At 44.5% G+C, this 15,772-nt stretch overlaps 1 protein-coding gene across 1 annotated transcript in view; it reads left to right on the top strand.

Moving 5' to 3' along the window:
• LOC121306486 (lysine-specific demethylase 6B-like) overlaps positions 1-15,772 on the top strand; it is a 665,627-nt gene that overhangs the window by 16,995 nt on the left and 632,860 nt on the right. The window lies entirely within an intron of this gene.

The raw sequence follows: 15,772 nt of genomic DNA, 5'->3' as shown, positions 1-15,772 counted from the left end.
CGCGTGACAGTGACCCCCAGAGCAAGCGTGTCTGTGACGAACCGAGCTCCCAATTATCGTCACGCATGACAGTGACGCCGCGAGCAAGCAATTAGTAGCAAGCGTGACTGGGATGCCCAGATAACGAAATTACCGTGACTGTGAAACCCCGAGGACGCAATTAGCGTCACGAGTGATTGTGAAGCTACTTTTAACTTTGTCGCCCCAATCACTAATCAATGTGTCGGTGACGACGCGAGCAAGGAACAAGCATCACGCGTGATTGTGAAACCCCGAGTACGCAATTACCGTCACGCGTGACTATATCGCCCCGATCACGAAATCATTGTGACGTTGGTGCTCCAAACACGCAAACGGGCTCAAGCTTGAAGTTTTCTCACCGAGCACGCAGAGTGTCATGCGTGACGGTGATGCACCGAGTACTTAGCGTCACGCGTGACAGTGAAGCCTCGTGTAAACGTGTCTGTGACGATCCGACAACCAATTATCGTCACGCGTGACGGTGACGTTCCGAGCAAGCGTGACAGTTAGTGACCCGCACTGAATTAGCGTCAAGCGTGACTCTGATGCCCCAATCACGCAATCAGCGTTACGGTAAAGCCGCAAGCACGTAACCGGCTTCACGCATGACGATGACACCCCGAGCACTATGCTTCACGCGTGACAGTGACCCCCAGATTAAGCGTGTCTGTGACGAACCGAGCACCCAATTATCGTCACGCATGACAGTGACGCCGCGAGCAAGCAATTAGTAGCAAGCGTGACTGGGATGCCCAGATAACGAAATTACCGTGACTGTGAAACCCCGAGGACGCAATTAGCGTCACGAGTGATTGTGAAGCTACTTTTAACTTTGTCGCCCCAATCACTAATCAATGTGTCGGTGACGACGCGAGCAAGGAACAAGCATCACGCGTGATTGTGAAACCCCGAGCACGCAATTACCGTCACGCGTGACTATATCGCCCCGATCACGAAATCATCGTGACGTTGGTGCTCCAAACACGCAAACGGGCTCAAGCTTGAAGTTTTCTCACCGAGCACGCAGAGTGTCATGCGTGACGGTGATGCACCGAGTACTTAGCGTCACGCATGACAGTGAAGCCTCGTGTAAACGTGTCTGTGACGATCCGACAACCAATTATCGTCACGCGTGACGGTGACGTTCCGAGCAAGCGTGACAGTTAGTGACCCGCACTGAATTAGCGTCAAGCGTGACTCTGATGCCCCAATCACGCAATCAGCGTTACGGTAAAGCCGCAAGCACGTAACCGGCTTCACGCATGACGATGACACCCCGAGCACTATGCTTCACGCGTGACAGTGACCACCAGATTAAGCGTGTCTGTGACGAACCAAGCACCCAATTATCGTCACGCATGACAGTGACGCCGCGAGCAAGCAATTAGTAGCAAGCGTGACTGGGATGCCCAGATAACGAAATTACCGTGACTGTGAAACCCCGAGGACGCAATTAGCGTCACGAGTGATTGTGAAGCTACTTTTAACTTTGTCGCCCCAATCACTAATCAATGTGTCGGTGACGACGCGAGCAAGGAACAAGCATCACGCGTGATTGTGAAACCCCGAGTACGCAATTACCGTCACGCGTGACTATATCGCCCCGATCACGAAATCATTGTGACGTTGGTGCTCCAAACACGCAAACGGGCTCAAGCTTGAAGTTTTCTCACCGAGCACGCAGAGTGTCATGCGTGACGGTGATGCACCGAGTACTTAGCGTCACGCGTGACAGTGAAGCCTCGTGTAAACGTGTCTGTGACGATCCGACAACCAATTATCGTCACGCGTGACGTTGACGTTCCGAGCAAGCGTGACAGTTAGTGACCCGCACTGAATTAGCGTCAGCGTGACGCTGATGCCCCAATCACGCAATCAGCGTTACGGTAAAGCCGCAAGCACGTAACCGGCTTCATGCATGACGATGACACCCCGAGCACTATGCGTCAGGCGTGACAGTGACCCCCAGATTAAGCGTGTCTGTGACGAACCGAGCACCCAATTATCGTCACGCATGACAGTGACGCCGCGAGCAAGCAATTAGTAGCAAGCGTGACTGGGATGCCCAGATAACGAAATTACCGTGACTGTGAAACCCCGAGGACGCAATTAGCGTCACGAGTGATTGTGAAGCTACTTTTAACTTTGTCGCCCCAATCACTAATCAATGTGTCGGTGACGACGCGAGCAAGGAACTAGCATCACGCGTGACTGTGAAACCCCGAGCACGCAATTAGCGTCACGCGTGACTATATCGCCCCGATCACGATATCATCGTGACGTTGGTGCTCCAAACACGCAAACGGGCTCAAGCTTGAAGTTTTCTCACCGAGCACGCAGAGTGTCATGCGTGACGGTGATGCACCGAGTACTTAGCGTCACGCATGACAGTGAAGCCTCGTGTAAACGTGTCTGTGACGATCCGACAACCAATTATCGTCACGCGTGACGGTGACGTTCCGAGCAAGCGTGACAGTTAGTGACCCGCACTGAATTAGCGTCAAGCGTGACTCTGATGCCCCAATCACGCAATCAGCGTTACGGTAAAGCCGCAAGCACGTAACCGGCTTCACGCATGACGATGATACCCCGAGCACTATGCTTCACGCGTGACAGTGACCACCAGATTAAGCGTGTCTGTGACGAACCGAGCACCCAATTATCGTCACGCATGACAGTGACGCCGCGAGCAAGCAATTAGTAGCAAGCGTGACTGGGATGCCCAGATAACGAAATCACCGTGACTGTGAAACCCCGAGGACGCAATTAGCGTCAAGAGTGATTGTGAAGCTACTTTTAAGTTTGTCGCCCCAATCACTAATCAATGTGTCAGTGATGACGCGAGCAAGGAACTAACATCACGCGTGACTCTGAAACCCCGAGCAAGCAAATAGCGTCACGCGTGACTAAATTGCCCCGATCACGAAATCATTGTGACGTTGGTGCTCCAAACACGCAAACGGGCTCAAGCTTGAAGTTTTCTCACCGAGCACGCAGAGTGTCATGCGTGACGGTGATGCACCGAGTACTTAGCGTCACGCGTGACAGTGAGACCTCGTGTAAACGTGTCTGTGACGATCCGACAACCAATTATGGTCACGCGTGACGTTGAGGTTACGAGCAAGCGTGACAGTTAGTGACCCGCACTGAATTAGCGTCAAGCGTGACTCTGATGCCCCAATCACGCAATCAGCGTTACGGTAAAGCCGCAAGCACGTAACCGGCTTCACGCATGACGATGACGCCCCGAGCACTAAGCGTCACGCGTGACAGTGACCCCCAGAGCAAGCGTGTCTGTGACGAACCGAGCTCCCAATTATCGTCACGCATGACGGTGACGCCGCGAGCAAGCAATTAGTGGCAAGCGTGACTGTGATGACCAGATAACGAAATCACCGTGACTAAGAGTCCCAAGCACGCAATTATCGTCACGAGTGATTGTGAAGCTACTTTTAACTTTGACTCCCCGATCACTAATCAATGTGTCGGTGACGCCGCGAGCACGGAACTAGCATCACGCGTGACTGTGAAACCCCGAGCACGCAATTAGCGTCACGCGTGACTTTGAAGCTACTTTAGACTTTGACGCCCCGATCACTAATCAATGTGTCGGTGACTCCGCGCGAGCACGGAACCAGCATCACGCGTGACTGTGACGGCCCGAGCACGCAATTAGCATCTCGCGTGACGATATCGCCCCGATCACGAAATCATCGTGACGTTGATGCTCCAAGCACGCAAACGGGCTTATGTTTGAAGTTTACGCACTGAGCACATACAGTGTCACGCGTGACTGTAACATCCCAATTACGAAATTAGCGTCACGTGTGACTGTGCCGCCCCAATCACGAAATCAGCGTGAAGGTTACGCCCAGAGTACGTAATTAGCGTTACGAGTGAGTGATGAACCAAGCAAGCAATTATCGTCACGCGTGATTGTGTCTCCCCGAAGACGAAAGCAGCGTGACGGTGAGGCCCGAGCACAAAATTGGCGTTACTCGTGACGGTGACTCGCCGAGCAAGTGTGTCTGTGATGAACCGAGCACCCAATTATCGTCATGCTTGACGGTGACGACCTGACAAAGCAATTAGAGTTATTTGTGACTTTAACGCCTTGACCACGAAATCAGCGTGATGGTGATGCTCCGAGCACGCAAACGGGCTCAAACTTGAAGTTTACTCCCCAAGCACGCACAGTGTTACAGTGACGGTGACGCCCCGAGCATGCAATTAGCTTCACGCATGACGATGAAGCCCCGAACACGTAGCGTTACGCGAGACTATGGCTCCACGATCACGATATCAGCATGACAGTGACGCCCCGAGTACGTAATATTAGTGTTACGCATGACGGTGACGAACTGAGCAAGCAATTATTTTCACAAGTGATGGTGACTAGCCGAGATCTCAAATATCGTCACGCGTGACAGTGAGGCCCCAGCAGACAATTAGCGTCAAGCGTGACTGATGTCCCGATCACGCAATCAGCGTGACGCTCACGTCCAGAGAACGTAACCGGCATCATGCTTGACACCACTTAGCAGCACGCGTGACGGTGAAGCCTCGGTCAGGCGTGTCTTTGAAGAACTGAGCGCCCAATTATCGTCAAGCGTGACGGTGTCTCCCGAGCACACAATTGGCGTTACTCGTGACGGTGACTCGCCGAGCAAGCGTTCCTGTGACGAACCAAGCACCCAATTATCATCAAGGTTGACGGTGACGACCCGACCATGCAATTAGAGTTACTTGTGAGTTTGACACCCCAATCACCAATCAATGTGTCGGTAACGCCACGAGCACGGAACCAGCATCATGCATGACTGTGACGCCCCAAGCACGCAATTAGCGTCAGGTCAAGCACAAAAACGGGCTCAAACTTGAAGTTTATTACTGAGCACGCACATTGTCACGCGTGACGGTGATGCCCCGAGAGCGTCATGCGTGACAGTAAAGCCTCGAACAAGCGTGTCTGTGAGGAATCCCCGAGGAAGCGACAGCGAGTGGGTGAAGTACAGGCGTGGATAAGTACAGAGCAGTTTCGAAGCAGTTTGAAAGCAGGTTGACAGCTGCAGAAGAAACTAAACTTCAAACAAAAACCCTCAACATGGTCTTCAAGGCACTAATCTATGACACCTGCTTGATGTGGGAAATCCGAGAAAACCCAGCGGAGCTAAACCAAGTGTGGGTAAAGTGCCGCGCGATCCAGGACTTGTATAATATAGTAGGTATGCTAGAAATAGAGCTGGAAGAAGTGAAACAGCAACAGGATCTTGAGGAACTGGCACACCCACAATTCATGGAAGTCTGCATCACCCCTAACAGACTGAAAGCCACCAGGGAGATAGAAGGTCAGAACAGCTGGATTCAGGTAGGCAGAAGCATGGAAAAAAAGAAATTTCATCAAACATAACCACCAGAAAACAAAACAACCAACAAATTCGAGTACTTCAGAATTTTGATGAGCAGAACCAACAACAAGAGAACGAAAGGAACAACATCCAGGACCCTATTGACAGTGTAGACCAGACAGCAAAAAGAAGGGAGTACATGATTGTTTGGGACTCCATAATGAGAAACACAGCAAGTTCAATTCGCAATTTGCCTTCCGGGAGCCTTGGTCAAGCACATCACTGAGAACGTGAACAGGCTCGCTAGTTTAGTCGTCCACATCGGTACAAACAACATTGGAAGAGACAGACCAAAATCCCTGCAAAACAAATTCAGAGAGCTAGGAAGGAAATTAAAAGAGAAAACCAAAACTGTGGTATTTTCTGGTATACTACCCGCACCTTGCAAAGGACCATATGGACAGCTGGAAATAATTAATCAAAACACATGGCTGAAGACGTGGTGCACACGGGAAGGCTTCACTTATCTTGATCATTGGACTACATTCTACAATGAGGACTATCTGTATAGACAGGACAGACTGCACTTAAATAACAAGGGAACCAGTCTACTTGGAGAAAAGATCCTCAAACAGGTTCAGAAGCATTTAAACTAGAACGGAAGGGGGGAGAAATCAACAAAAAAAACAGAAGGGAGACCGCATCAAAACAAGAACAACAATTCAAGTAAGACAACCATTAAATGTATTTATCTATAAATGCTAGAACTTGAAGCTACTGCACGTAACAAGTATGATGTGATAGATGTTACAGAAACTTGGTTGTCTGAGAGTGATGGGGATGAATATAATATTTGTGGGTATATACTGTATAGGAAAGACAGGCAGGACCGAAGAGGAGGAGGGGTAGCGCCATACATAAAAAACAGTCTTGAAGCCCAGGTGTTAAACCTGGACAAAGAAAATAAAACCGAATCAATATGGGTCAGAATAACGGACAAAAATTCAAAGGGCATAATAATAGGAGCCCGCCAGATTCAGACGGTGAGCAAAATAATCTGTTATACAATGACATTAGAAATGCGTGTAGCAAAGGAGAAGCAATACTAATGGGGGATTTCAACTTCCCCATATAAAATGGGAAAACCCGATGGGTAGCACGAAGGATGAAATTGAAATGGTGGAAATGACAACTGACTGCTTCCTAACACAATTTGTCAAGGCACCGACTAGAGGGGAGGCATGCCTTGATTTAGTCTTTTCAAATAACGAAACAGAATAACTAAAACAGAGGTCAGAGAACCACTGGCAAACTCAGACCACAACATGGTCTCATTTGAAGTGTTTTTTAAAACCCCAAAAGTAAAGACTAAAGCTAAGATTTACAATTTTAGAAAAGCAAACTATGAAGGTATGAAACAGAGACTAACAGAAGTAGACTGGAGTAAAATAGAGAAAACAAAAATGTAGTACTAGAGGCGCAAAACAGTTACATCCCTAAAGTAGGCAAATCTAAATGTAAAACTAAATTGCCAAAATGGTTCAATAGATCAATAAAAAAAAAATATTAAGCGAAAAAAGGCACTTATAGAGCATTAAAAAAAGGACAAAAAAATAAAGTACGCAGAAAGAGTACACGGAACTGCAAACCCAAGTCAAAAAGGAAGTTAGAAAGGCCTAGAGAGAAATAGAAATGAACATTGCTAAGGGAGCTAAAACCAATTCCAAAATATTTTTCCAATATTCCAACAGCAAGAGAACATTCAAGAGGAGATTTAATGTTTAAGAGATTCAATTGGCAAAATCTTAGATGAAGAAAAAAAAAAGCAAATATTAAATGCTTACTTTTCACAAGTTTTTACAAAGGAAGATACTGACAACATGCCCCACATGTCATCCAGTTCCTATCCAGTTTTAAATAACTTTAGAATAACTGAGGCAAAAGTGTTAAAGGGACTAGGAGCTCTTAAAATAAACAAATCCCATGGGCCGAATGAGATCCTCCCAGTAGTACTCAAAGAAATGAAAGAAGTAATTTACAAACCGCTAACCAAGATCAGGCAGAAGTCTCTTAACACAGGGGTGGTACCGACAGACTGGAAAATTGAAAAAGTAATACTGATTCACAAAAAGGGAAACAAAACTGAACTAGGTAACTACAGACCAATAAGCCTGACTTCTATTATATGCAAACTTATGGAAACTATAATAACATCTAAAATGGAAAATTACCTATAAGGCAATAGGGTCCTGGGAGACAGTCAACATGGTTTTAGAAAAGGGAGATCGTGTCTAACTAACTTGCTTGATTTTTTTGAGGATGCATCATCAATAATGGATAATTGCAAAGCATATGACATGGTTTATTTAGATTTCCAGAAAGCTTTTGACAAAGTCCTGCACAAAAGATTAATTCTCAAACTGAACGCAGTTGGGATTCAAGGAAACACATGTACATGGAATAGGGAGTGGTTAACATGTAGAAAACAGAAACCTCATAATGGAGTGTGGTAACCAGCGGTGTACCACAGGGATCAGTATTAGGTCCACTGCTATTCCAAACCTACACTAATGATTTAAATAATGGTATAGTAAGCAAACTTGTTAAATTTGCAGATGACACAAAAGTAGGAGGAGTGGCAAACACTGTTGCAGCAGCAAAGGTCATTCAAAATGATCTAGACAAGATTCAGAACTGGGCAGACACACGGCAAATGATATTTAATAGAGAATAGTGTAAGGTACTGCATGCAGGAAATAAAAATGTACATTATTAGTATCGTATTGGAGATACTGAAATTGGAGAAGGAATCTATGAAAAATACCTAGGAGTTTTTGTTGACTCAGAAATGTTTTCATCTAGACAATGTGGGGAAGCTATAAAAAAAGGCTAACAAGATGCTTGGATACATTGTGAAAAGTGTTGAATTTAAATCAAGGGAAGTAATGTTAAAACTGTACAATGCAAATGTAAGACCCCATCTTGAATATTGTGTGCAGTTCTGGTCACCTCGCTATAAAAAAGATATTGCTGCTCTAGAAAGAGTGCAAAGAAGAACGACCAGAATTATTCTGGGCTTAAAAGGCATGTCATATGCAGACAGGCTAAAATAATTGAATCTGTTCAGTCTTGAAGAAAGAAGACTACGTGGCGACCTAATTCAAGCATTCAAAATTCTAAAAGGTATTGACAATGTCGACCCAAGGGACTTTTTCAGCCTGAAAAAAGAAACAAGGACCAGGGGTCACATATGGAGTTTAGAAAAAGGGGCATTCAGAACAGAAAATAGGAGACACTTTTTTACACAGAGAATTGTGAGGGTCTGGAATCAACTCCCCAGTAATGTTGTTGAAGCTGACACCCCGGGATCCTTCAAGAAGTTGCTTGATGAGATTCTGGGATCAATAAGCTACTAACAACCAAACGAGCAAGATGGACCGAATTACCTCTTCTCGTTTGTAAACTTTCTTATGTTCTAACTGTAACTGATGGCTAAGGCTTTGTGTACCCAGATGTTGTCAGTGCATAGTTGCCAGAATTGCTGTGAAAGGGTGGGTTGGAGGCTGCCTGGATGTCTCAGGGTTTTTTGACCTGTTGCTGGTCCTGAGAGGTCTACCACCTCCTATAGAACGCCATCATCCCCGCTGCAGTCTGGTGAAAACAGACATACTGCGTGTTGCAGTATTGTCAGTTGAAAGCTTTCTCCTCTGAGCGAGCCGGCTGGTGTGTTGGTGTCTTATGCCACTACTGCTGTTGTTGTAGGCTTTTGGCTGAAAACCCCCGATGCGGCCACATTTGCGCCATCTGCTTAGAAGCCTCCCGGGCCTTAGCAGATTTGTTGGAGCATGTCTTCCAGTGCTGGGCCAAACGTGTGACCTGGTGTAATAAGGGTATCTAACAGGGGAACCTTGTCAGGATCTTGAACTCTCGTTTGCGATAGCCAGAGCTGCCTTCTAGCCACCACCAACGAAGCTATGCTCCGTCCCTGTGCCCTATTATTCAACTTTGACAGTTTCACCAATAATTTTGCAACTAACCCCAACTCGGTTTGAAGGAACGCAGAGGGTCGTTCTGGGAGGTCCTTAATAATCGGCGCCTGATATACTGTTAATAGGCTGGCAATATTAGATAATCCGACTACCTCTGTTTCCACCAAATAGCCATTCTTGAGGTGCCCCTCCATAGTCCTGCATTTCCTGTTAGTGCATGCATGATCCTTTGTCAACTCTGATAGTGTCGGAGCTTTCTTCAGAGCGGTGAAAGCAACGTCTACTGGTGGTAAAGACGCCAAACCGACTGTGTCCGTCCCTTGCATTGCCGAAAATGCGGAAACTTTTCGTAATGTGGGAGGAGATGGGGCCAGAGAACCCCCCCCCCCCCCCTCCCCAAGCGGACTACACCTCCTTGATATAGTCCGGGAAGGCTGGAAGCATCCTGGTTTGATGTACCTGTGCAGACAGTGATTAAAAAAGAGACCATCTAGGTTCTTGCACTGTTGACCACTCAACTCCCAGGTGACGATCTACTACCGACCACAAAAGGTCATCTGTCTCCAACATCTCCATTGCTGGCTCCTGCTCAGAGTGCTACGAGACCGACTGTGTCCAATTCCTCTTCTAGAGGAATAGTTCCAAGTTGGATGCATCCCTAGAGATCGCATCCAGATTCCAAGACGCTAAGGGTGGGTCTTGCTGTTGTAGAGGAGTTTGTGGAGGAATCACAAGCTTGGGGACAAGCACCGCAACTGGTTCATCCCTAGGTGGAGGTGCGATATTTGGCACCAAGGACATGAGCAGAGATTGCTGGCCCATCATGCCATCCATGAATTTGGACATCTTGGATGTGATCTCCGACATGCCCAACCTGTCCCTATTGAGGAGTTCGAGACCGATCCCTTCGATGACGTGACCCAGAGTGGGATCTAGGGCAATCCACTTCCCTACGGGGTGAATGATAGTATGGGCACTCCCTGCTAGAGGGAGAGTAGCCCCTTGGCTGCAAAGATGGGCTAGGGAAACGTTCCCGAGTATGCCTGGTGTCTCTAGATCTCGGCTAGTGTTTAGATGGGAAGATGGAGTGCATGAAATCTGCAGTTTAAGAGGAGGCTTTGCCGACCCCGAAGGCGGGACGGACTCGGAGTAAGAAGCCTGCGACGAAAAAGAGAATGACCCCCCCAACTGCCTTTTCCCTCTGGCAGAGAGTGCACGGTTGAAATTTAGCGCACAGCTGGCAGAATGTTTTGTCTACCAAGGCAGATTTAAATATAGATCGCTTCTCGGCCTCTTGGCTCTGATCATTGTGTGTGGCCTGACTGCAGTACTGATTTGCTTGAGGGGATGGCGACGTCGGGGTAGACTGCAATTAAGCTTCCGGGCTTTCGGCTACGAAATACCATAAGGCTGGTGAGAAGAGAAAATGTACCAGAGATGACTGCTGGTGAAAGACATGGAGATGCATTTGGAGGAAGTGTTCTGCCTACTAGATTTCCAGAAAAGAGGGATTTACGAAATTACGTTCAAAACTGAGGATTTCTGAATTAAAGTTTGGAGATATATCAAGAAATACGAACGTGACTTACCATAGTCTTTGTTCGTTTGTGAGATGATTTTTCATCAAGAAATGAGAGTTGTGAATGTCCATTTGTACAATCCTTATGTGCCTGCTGAGGATGTGGCTACTTTTTTGGGACAATTTTGTAATGTAATCAGACCGCCAATTAAAAGTTTGGATGAGTTTGGACTTTGGAATGGGACGTGGAAGGTTCGGATATGTTTCCGAACTTGTGCAGATGGATATGAGGAAGTGTGGCATCCACCTTCCTTCTTTTCTATTGGGTCAAATAGAGGGTATTTGTATTATGTGGGGCAACCTGATGTGTGCAGGAAATGTAACAAGAGGGGACACAAGGCAGAAAAAAATAAGAAATATAAGAAATACTGCCGGAACTGTGCGGGGACGGGACACTATACAAAGGAATGCAAAGAAAAAAGGAAATGTAATTTGTGTGGGAGTAGTGCTCATTTGTTTTTCAAGTGTCCACACAGGGCTGTGGAGGAGGAGAGCAGTTCAGGAGAGACCGATGATGAGGATGAGAGTGAGGAGAGTGGAGCTGAGGACAAAGGTGGCAAGGACAGTGCTGCAGGGAAACCGGACCCAACAGCTCCAACTGTGCCTGAGAAGGAGAAAGGGACTGTGCCAACAGCTTCGACTACGCCAGTGAAGGAGAAAGGGTCTGCGCCAGCAACTGCATCTGTGGCGGTGAAGAGGAAAGTATCTGGAGCTGAGAAATCAACTTCAGAGGAGAAAGGTGGAGTGCGGGAGCCAGGAGGAATGCCTGTGAAGGAACACAAAAGTAAGGGTTGGTCAGATCAAGTGGAGGACGACGAAAAGAAAAAACAGACTGTTGTTGAAGGAGTAAACGTAAAAATGAAAAATTAGTGTAATAAGAAAATTTGGGACTTTGTTTTTTTCTGAGGAGTGATTATTAATGGATATTTTGAAGATTTGCAAATTAAACGTTAATTTTTTTATGTATTGTTGGAATATGTGTTTAGCTTTTTTTGTTTTTGGTTTTGTAATGGAAATATGTTTTGTGTTTTGATGAATAAGTGTAAGCTTGTGTGTACCACGCAATATCTTCTGACTGCTTTCCTAGGTGTTTCGATGGCAGGGAGCACTCGAAGTTACTACTGGAAAAAAGACTGTAGTATTGTACTCCTTTGCAGTATGATTTTTTAAATACACTTAAAAAATAAATAAAAAGGAGGGTATTCTGTGCAGTTTTATAAGATGCAACTTTTGGTAAACTGTTTAATAAACACAACACAGGGGCTTCTACTTGTGTTTCTGCAGTGAATATCATTATGAATATATGGGATATTAATACCATCTACTGATTAAAAGACTGATAACTACTTTTGTTGTCGGATCTTAAATTAAAGTTGCATTGATTTCTTAGACACACCTTCCCAGTACTCAGTACTAGTATAATTAAAATACATGTTATTTGACCAGAAAAAAGGGCACAAGTCAATATATCACGATCATGAGAAATATTGCTCATTGCATGCATAGTTACAAGTGTTAACCCTATGAACAATCCTCAATTGCCTCTAAATTGACCTTTAATACAGAGATCGACAATCATTAAACACTAACCACCATGTATATTTTACAACCATATATTGTTTGTTAAACATTTTTTGAGTAATCATGTACATGATCATACTAACCTATTGCAATAACATTTATGGTATAAATTAGTGTTTAAAAATGCAGTAGTCCAGACATGTGTACTCTGTGTACCACATATTGGGTGATTACAACAGTTAGAACAAAAACATAAACCTTAAAAGAAAGTGGTTTCTGAGTCCCAGACTCCCATATGCAGGACCTGCTGGAATGAACATTTAAAAAAAAAAAGTTAAATAGTTAAGTGACTATACAAGTCTTGTGATATATAGTATTTAGAATGGTTTTAAAATACTATATGATTAAATCTAGTGACTGTGAGTGTGCTGATTTGGGAGAAGTCCTTCCTGTTTGTGTGCTGACCAAGGATTACAGAAGTATATGAGCTTTGTTACACTGCACTGCAAACATAAAGCTTAGAAAGGGTGCCTTGCAGTACAGTTTCCATGTCCATCCAATCATTGGGCTCACTATTTCTGAGAACTCCAGGGCCATGTGCCAAAGTATGTATTGGTTTTGTGAACTAGACAGCTCTTCAGTGAGGGCTAAGTGAGACCATCAAAATAATTCACTTATAACCTCTGGTGAAACCCACAGTACAACCCAATCTTTTTTGTCAATGCACAGAAATGAGATAGAAGGTTTTTTTTTTTTTTTACTAAATACTATAATCATATCTGACTTTATGCATTTTAATTTACAGTATGGACAGGGACGATACAGTGGAGCACAATGAAGAAAGTCCTGGGTCTTTGGCTTGCTGGAAGTGAAACAGCCACACCGTCAACCTAGTGGCCAGAAGAAGTCAACAGAGATTACTTCCCATTATTGTGAAGCATGTCCGCCCTGGCAGTACCATCATATCTGATGAATGGCATGCTTATGTAAGAGTGCTAAACCACAATGGTTATTGTCACTTTCATGTTAATCACAGCCAAGACTTTGTAGATCCAGTCTCAACATATTGAGAGTGCTTGGAAAACATATAAAACAGAAATGTAGAGGCTGCGAGGTAACAGGACTGAAACAGCTGTAGTTCAATGTCACTATTTAGATCTGAGATGGATGCGTTCTACTATGTGATGTGATAGTTGCAGGTCTGAAATTTGCTTTTGCAGTTGATTGTTGTTTGGACATAGGATAGCAATAGCATCCCTAAGGCAAGTTTTCACAAACTCACCTTCGAGGTAGGGTTTTTTTGCACTGGCAATGTTCCAGGCCACTTGTTAGGAGTAGGCTAGAGTCCCGCTCTCAGATTGTTTGGCAAATTTGGTCAACATTTGCGTCTGTTTATCCTTTTGCTTTTTACCGACAGCAGTCATTTTGAGGGGTACACTTTAATCAGCTCCGATATGAAAATGAAATACAAACTTTCAGATACAACTCAAAAGATGTATTCATGAACATACTGCATAGCAGAAACACCATATTTAAATGGAAATTAGCACATATAATGCATGACTATCGTGGTGGTTCTAAAGACAGAAGTTCAGAATCTTTTGGAAATTCTTGGTCAGTGCTGGTTTGTAGTGTGATAACGCTGCAGATTTGAACTGCGACATAAAGGCAAGTGTCCGATTGCATAACACCTTAAGTGAAATTCCCCCCTTAGTTTTCCCAAATGTTCTACTTCAGTAATATTTGTATTTAAGTATTTCCCTTAAGTTAGTTAACCATTGCACAAAACGACTTTAGAGGGCAACTAAGTGAAAAAACGTAAATGTCCTATTAAGGCCCCTTAAATCGAAAAAAAAAAAAAAAAAAAAAAGGTATAGCAGCATTTTTGGAAATTGAAGAGGGCAATTTCTGACAATTTCTTCTGCTTCATGGCAGTTGTCAAATTCGGACATAGTTTGCCAGTTATTTGCTTTCTATTAAATTCCTCCATAAGTATTGTGTTTTTCCTCCTCTGTCCAGTTTCGGTTTCTTTTTTTATTTTTTATCAGCCATACTGTAGTTTTCCTTCACTGCCCAAATGTTGCCACGGAGACAGGATTTACAGAGTTAATTAAGCTACTCGCCTATTGGTTGAAATCATAAATAGTCCATGCATACTTAAGCGTTTCCCTTAGCTGAGGAGAGAGGTTAAGATGTTTTGTGCAACAAACTTAAGTTTTTCCCTTAGCTAAGTGAAAAAAACACTGAAGAGAAATACTTACTTAATAATAAGATGTTTTATGCAGCCGGGCACTGGCAAATAAGGTGCAGGAGTTTTCCATTGAGTTCAACAAAAAAATTAATTACTCTCCCCCTCCAGTAAGAAGATACGATATTCATCTTCAGATTTTCTTTTTCACTATTTTTTTTCTGCCATTATGATCAAAACAGAAATCGGTCCTGTTCAAAGTAAAGTGACCGATTTCCAGGCTTCTGTAACTCGAGTCCAGAATGCACAGTAAAGTAAGGGGGGATATGATTTGCTAGTTAGTTGCTATGTAACAAAAAAGTGTTGCTGCCACGCTGCTGATTGGCTAAGGTCAGAAATGGATCGGCTTGTGATGAAAAAGAAAAAAAAAACTCGGAGACTTATTGTAAAAATAATACACGTACGAGGAGGATGGAGGAACGGATGCAGAAAAACTGCAGCGAGAGGAATGAGTCTTTGATAGTTGGACGAACTGACCTCTATGGAGTTGATCCATCTAGGAGGACCTCGGGAGAAGAATGCAGTGACCACCGGAAAGCCGGGATAGATCTGAGTATTACAAGCCGAGCGCGGGAAAACTTGGAGAAGGAACGGAGAACTCTGAACGGCAGATGAAGCCTAAGTTGATGTTCCTGATGAAGTATCTTGGTGATCTGTATTGAAGATGAGCTGCCAGAACAACATTCGTTGATTGTTCCAGTGTTGCAACAAGGAGCATCACATTCTGATGTCTAATGAGATGATGTCACAAAGACGGCTGCAGTGGGTGACGTCAGACCAGAACCAGGAACCAACACAGAATAAACAGAGAGGTGGAGTTTGGTGAAGCTGAGCGATTGTTACCGCTCAGCATTTAATAATTAAACAAGCAGGAAATAAAAGGTTGCAAGACAAACAAAACACAGGACACGGCACTTTCGCAAAATAAAGAGGCAAGCAAAACGGACTACACAGACAAGCACGGTGAGCTGATATTTAACTATTATTATTATTATTATTATTATTATTATTATTATTATTATTATTATTATTATTATTATTATTATTATTATACCCTCCATCTCCA

Source organism: Polyodon spathula, chromosome 48 (genome assembly GCF_017654505.1).
Source record: "Polyodon spathula isolate WHYD16114869_AA chromosome 48, ASM1765450v1, whole genome shotgun sequence".
NCBI lineage: Eukaryota > Metazoa > Chordata > Actinopteri > Acipenseriformes > Polyodontidae > Polyodon > Polyodon spathula.
This window is presented reverse-complemented; position numbering and strand designations above follow the sequence as displayed.